The sequence below is a fragment of the Elephantulus edwardii genome, unplaced genomic scaffold (genome assembly GCF_000299155.1).
Source record: "Elephantulus edwardii isolate Elephantulus edwardi_28Jun2011 unplaced genomic scaffold, EleEdw1.0 scaffold00087, whole genome shotgun sequence".
Taxonomy (NCBI): domain Eukaryota; kingdom Metazoa; phylum Chordata; class Mammalia; order Macroscelidea; family Macroscelididae; genus Elephantulus; species Elephantulus edwardii.
In genome coordinates this window covers 6,443,359-6,449,271 of record NW_006399837.1, presented here as the reverse complement: position 1 = coordinate 6,449,271, position 5,913 = coordinate 6,443,359, and positions in this window count along the sequence as shown.

Below are 5,913 nucleotides of genomic sequence, written 5' to 3'. Positions count from 1 at the left end.
AATGAGATTTCTTAAGCAATAAATAAGGACTTTTTAGTTTTAGCTTTTCTCACAAGGTCCGTGCTCTAGATTGGTTTTTGGATCTAATATGCATCACCTGATTGAGGTTAGATAGTACAGTCTTCAAGATGATCCATGAACTTGGGTGGCATTGTGATTGTTATCTTGAGGGTGAATCAGACCCGCAGGAACCTGAAAGTGACTGGAATGAGTTAACTCAGTCCCTCTGTTTTCCTTGGATGGTGTTCAAAATCACAACCCAGATAAGCTTCTCTCAGAATTAACTCCTCTAAACTTTTGCTCTCAGGGAAGGCATGTCCTCAAACGAGTCTCGCCCCGCCACTGAAACTTAGCAAGCAATGAAAAGGGCTCACTGTGAAGGTTCTCCTGTGAGCTTATATAAAATGCACTTTCAATTTCAGTATCAGTGACATTGTTTTACTAACTGTTAGGGACTGACTTGTTGTTCTGTGCCATCAAGTTGGAACCAATACGTACCTGATCCTCCAGCAAATTTTCAGAGGCAATTAATTGCGCAGAAGGAGATTACCCATCTTTTTCCCTTGGAACTGCTGGTGGATTTGAACTGTGTGCCTTTATGATTGAAGCGCAGTTTCTTACCACTCGGCCATCAGATGTCCCCCAAAAATATGTATTAGGGAGCTCTGGTGGCCTAGTGGAAGAGCTGCTCTGTCAACCCAAAGGCACCTGGTTCAAATCCACTGATTACTCTGTGGGAAAAAGAGATACAGTTTCCTCCCGTGTGATTTACTGCGTGTGGTACATAACAGCTACAATCAGATATGCAGTAGGGGAGCTCCGGTGGCCCAGTGGGTAAGGAGATGTGCTGCCGATGCGAAGGCAGGTAGTTTGAATCCACCAGCTGCTCCACCAGAGGAAGATGCCCAGTCTCCTCCTGTGTCATTTACAGCATCTGGAAACCTACTGGAGGGTCAGCTATGAGTCCATTCTGACTCCACAGCGACCTCAGGATCAGACCACACACTGGAATTGTAATCTCTGTTGCCCTGGATTTTATCCTGTTTGGAAACAGGACTTTGTTGTTATGTTAATGGTCAGTCAGGGTGTGTTCTAAATCACATCACTTCTGAGTTACATAAAACCCAAGATAGAAGAGGGCAGGCTTGCTCAGACAGAGGAAGGCAAAGGCAGTGTGAGGCTTTCAAGGATGAAAACATGCCCTGGGCTGCTGACAAGGAATGATAGGGCTGAGACTCAGCTTGAGCTTTTAGTTGCCTGAACAGTGAGAGGAGAGATTGAACCAAGTTCTGTTCCTTAAAGCCACCTGCTTTTTTTTTTTTAAAATGTAATTATTTAATTATTTTTTGTGTGTATCGTCAAATCAGATCTGACTGGTACAAGAGGAGATTGCCCCTCCTTCTCCAGCAGAGCATCTGGTGGATTCGAACTGTGCACCTCTGGGATTGCAGTACAGCTTCTTGCCACTAGGCCACCAGAGCTCCCTAAAGTCACCTGCTTTTATAGCTGTGTTCCAGCGACACTCAGGGACTAAGACTCTAACTCCATTAACCTTGTAGGTAAAATAGAATAACCCCCCCCCCCCCTTAAAACTAAGGAAGATGGACTTACCCTTTTGTGACCTCGGGGATAGTTGGTGCCTGTGTATAATGTCCACCACTGGGGTTTAGTGGGAAACTTTTACTCCACTTTTAGTCGCTCTGCTGTATCTCGTGGAGACCTGTATAACTATGTGAATCGAAAGCAATGGCCTCACCCCACCAACTCCAGCACAAGGAGGCCTTGGGACATACATGCCCTACTTATTACATCAAAATCCATCAGCTCAGCTCGCTGCTGTCCACTCAGAACCAACTCATAGATGACATTCGAGTAGGTTTTTGTTGTTGTTGCGTGCTATCGAGTCTGCTAGGACTCATAATGACCCCATGCACAATAGCTCTCAGTCCTTCTCTGTCTCATTGTCTCTGACATGTCTGTCCTCATTATCCCAGTTATTGTGTTAATCCATCTCATCCAGGATCTTCCTTTACTGCACTGTCTCTTGATCCTTCCAAGATTGATGTCTTTCTCCAAAGACTAGTCTCTCCTGGCCGTGTGAGAGGCCAAAGTATGTGAGAGAGAATTAAAAAAATCCTTGCCTCCAGCAGCCTGGTTTCACCCTCTCTAGGACAGACTTGTTAGTTCTCCTGGCAGGCCGTGGTATGTCTAGCACCACAACTCAAAGGCATCCATTCTCTTCTGTCATCTATGGTCATTGTCTGGGTCTCAGATGCATAGCAAGTAATTGCAAAGACCATGGCCTGGATCAGGTGCACCTTAGTCTCTAGACTAACATCCTTGCTCTCCAGCACTCTAGAGAGGTCCCTGACAACAGATTTCCCTAATGCATTTCATCTGATTTCCTGATACCTGGTGCCAAGAGTGTTGCTTGTGAAACCGAGCAAGCTGAAATTGTTAACAGTCTCCATCTCTTCTGCATCTATCACGATGCTGCTAGTTGGCCCAGTGGTGAGAATCTCTATGTTCTTGATATTGAGCTTCAAGAGTACTTATCATTCCCCCTCAGAGCCGCCGGATTCACACGGCCAGAGAAGGGTCACCTTTGGGTTAGTAGTGCTGTTCTCCACAGCCTCGGTCCCCTGAGCTCCTTGGCCTCTCTGCCGGCTCAATCCTTTAGCGTCTCTGTGGAATAAAGAGGAACGGTTTCTTCCTGTTTGATTTGTAGCCTCAGAAATCCAGTGAAAGCTCATCTGTGGGTTCATTCCGACTTGACAGCATTGAAGTTCCAAAATCCGTATTTCTGCAAACTTATTTTTTTCCACATTCAAAACATTTTTATTTCATCCACAGTGCTTTTCAATACCGAAAACGTTTGATTTTGACAGAAACTTCAAAGCAGAAAATGATTCCAACTTGACAGGGTTAAAATAGAGATGGGGCCTTTGTTGTTCTTGCCACCCCGAATGCTTCTTTGCAGTCTTAGAATACTGGTCGTGTTTTCCGAGTTTAGCCTCTTGACTGAAGTACAGTTAAGAGTGTTTATTTCACTCGTGAGAATGCTCTGCAGATGGCCGGTGTTGACATAATCAGTGAGAATTCCGGCTGTGCAGTTTGTTGGAAAACTATCTCCACGCACACACTTCGGATCATTTGTCTGGGACAGTGGCCAGGCATGGATTGATGCGAGCTTTTGAATATGGTTGTTTCTGACTTAGATGATTTCTGACTTCTCTGTCTTTTTTGCCTCTTTATACATAGTCTTTGCCCGGGGCTGTGGGTTGTGAGTGAGACAGAGTCTAGGCAAACATTAAAGACAGAAAACAAAGACCAGAGATACAGGGAGAGAGACGGAGTTATGGCGGTCATCTGCACTGTGGCCTCTCCCAGGGACCTTCCTCCAGCCTGCTCATTTCCGTTGTCTCCTGGACTCTGTCACAGAGGAAGTGGGCCGCTCAGAGTCGAGGGAAGTCCAGGCCACTTCAGTTTTTCACACTCTCGAGTCCATGAAAAAATGAAGAAGTGTTAAGACAGGTCTGTGAATATTGATATGGTTTAAAGCTTTGTGCTTGGCAAGTTCCTGCATGGATCTCACACACACACACACACACAATCTCCCCCCCCCCCCCCCCCCCGTGTGTTTTAATTGTGCACTTTGTAGAAGGTTTAGAGGACTTCTGAAAAGCTGTTCATTCCCTGTGTATGTCCACAGTGGACCGGTTACAGAGTATCTTTTGGCCTTGCTGGGCTTTCTCTGTGATGGCCTTAATTATGCCAGAATTCTAAAAATACTAAAAGAAAAAGAAAATAATACCAGAATTCTAAAATAGAGGCCCTGTCTTGTGTTTTAGGATTTGCTCATGTTTGCTGCCTCATTCATTGGTTGACACAGTTATTTTTTTAAATTATTTTTTTAATTTTTTTATTATTCATTTTAATGAACGTTTAACAGAGATTTTGGATTTCCATTCATTCATTGTTGCACTTTTCTCCCTGCCCACCCCTCCCCTTCCAGTTCATTCTTCTCTTTGAAAAGTAAAAGAAAAATTCTTTCATTGTTATACAGTCCCTCCCCCCAAGTCCACTCCACTGTGCAGCCTTCAATCTGGACTCCTGTCATGACAATAATACCTAATCATATATCCCTTTAAAACAGTTCTCTTCTCTCATCTGTTTCAATGCTATATACATTATTTATCCCAAGTTTCTCAGTCTCCCCCGAACCCCAATGTCAGTCTCGTTCTTTTATTTTAGAAAAATGGCTTTTGCAAGAGACGTGAACTCTATGTCGACGTGTGTTATGGATGGAACTGTGTCCCCCTCAGGGTATGTGTTGTAAATCCTGACCACTGTACTTGTGATTATTATCCTCTTTGGGACTAGGTCTTCTTTGTTATGTCTGTCAGGTTGTATCACAGTAGGACGGGTTTTGAGTAAATGTCTTTTTGAGACCGAAAAAGCAGATTGAGCAGGCAAGCAGAGATGGAGGACAGTAGGTGACAGGAGATGGCTGGCCAGGTGAGCTCACCAAACAGCAAAGCAGCAGAAGCTGAAAAGAGGGAAGGGCCTCTCCTCAGAGGAAACACAGAGAAAGCCGTGCTCTGAGGCCAGCTGAGAAGCCAAAGTCACTGCCATTGAGACTGTTACTACGCATAGCGACCCTCCAGTCGGTTTCCAGGTCGTACATCTGAACGGGAATTCTGTCCATCTTCCCTCCATGGAGCCACTGGTGGATTCGAACCACCAGAGATGCACGGCCTTTGGTTCCGTCAGAGCTAGTGCCCTCATGCTGGAACTTCTTGCCTCCTAAACAGAGACAATGAGCCTGTTTGCTAAAGCCTTCCACTTGCGGGATTTCTTTTCTAGCAGCCCTGGGTAACTGTTTAGCCATGTCTCCGTCTACTGGGTCTCTAGGGTTTGCTATCAGTGTGGTGCCTTACATGCACTCACCAGTGCTACAGAAGAAAGGTCTTGACATTTCCCTCTGTGAAGATGACAGCTTAGACGACCTTACGGGGCACTTGAGACATATGAGATTGCCATGAGTTCAAATCCAGTAAAGGGCACAGATTTGAATTTTTGGTTCATTGTTCTCCAGATATGGCAACCCTGGTCGTAATGTTCAGGCCTGAGGTCTGGTACCAGCCTGTCTTGCTTCTGGTCCCTCTCTCCTGCTTTTATTTGTATGACCTGGGACAAGTGACCGAATTTCTCTACCCTTTAGTTACCCCATCTTGAAAGAGGCTAATTTAACCCATCACATGTGGGTGCTGAGGGAGTTAAATGCTGTGTAGTTCTGAAGCCCAGGACGTAACACATGTTAAATGATAGCCCAGGTTCTGTATAATAGTCATACATTATTATTCACTGTAAGAGTCATTCTTTTTTTTTTTTTTTGTAAGAGTCATTCTAAGACCTACGTCTGTATTTTGTGTCTTATTCTTGTGTTTCTACAGTCAACAGAGGCCCATAGTATATAATGCAAGGAGGTGGTTTCCTCTTGTTTCAGACAGACATTCAAAAGTAAAGGCTTAAGTCAGAACAATTACTCCCTGACGTGTCAATGGCATATGGGAAGGAAATGGATTTTCCCCTTGTTATTGTTGTTGTTTTTAAGTGCCGTCAAGTCATAAACGACTTATAGCGACCCAATGAATGAAAGACCTGAAGTTGTATAGCTTTCATCATTTCTCCACATTCATAGAGTTTCTGGAGACAAGCTGTTTTGGAAGTGGACGCCACTCCTCCTCCCAAGCTTGTTTTAATTGGGGAGCTCCACCAAACACTGTTCCCTTAATGTTTTTAATTTTTAGTTTTGAGCCTTATTGATTGGCTCATTGTGGTGACTTTAATACCTATTCCTGTTCCCCCCCCCCCTTCTTTTCTACTATTTGAACACTATAGTGTTACCTT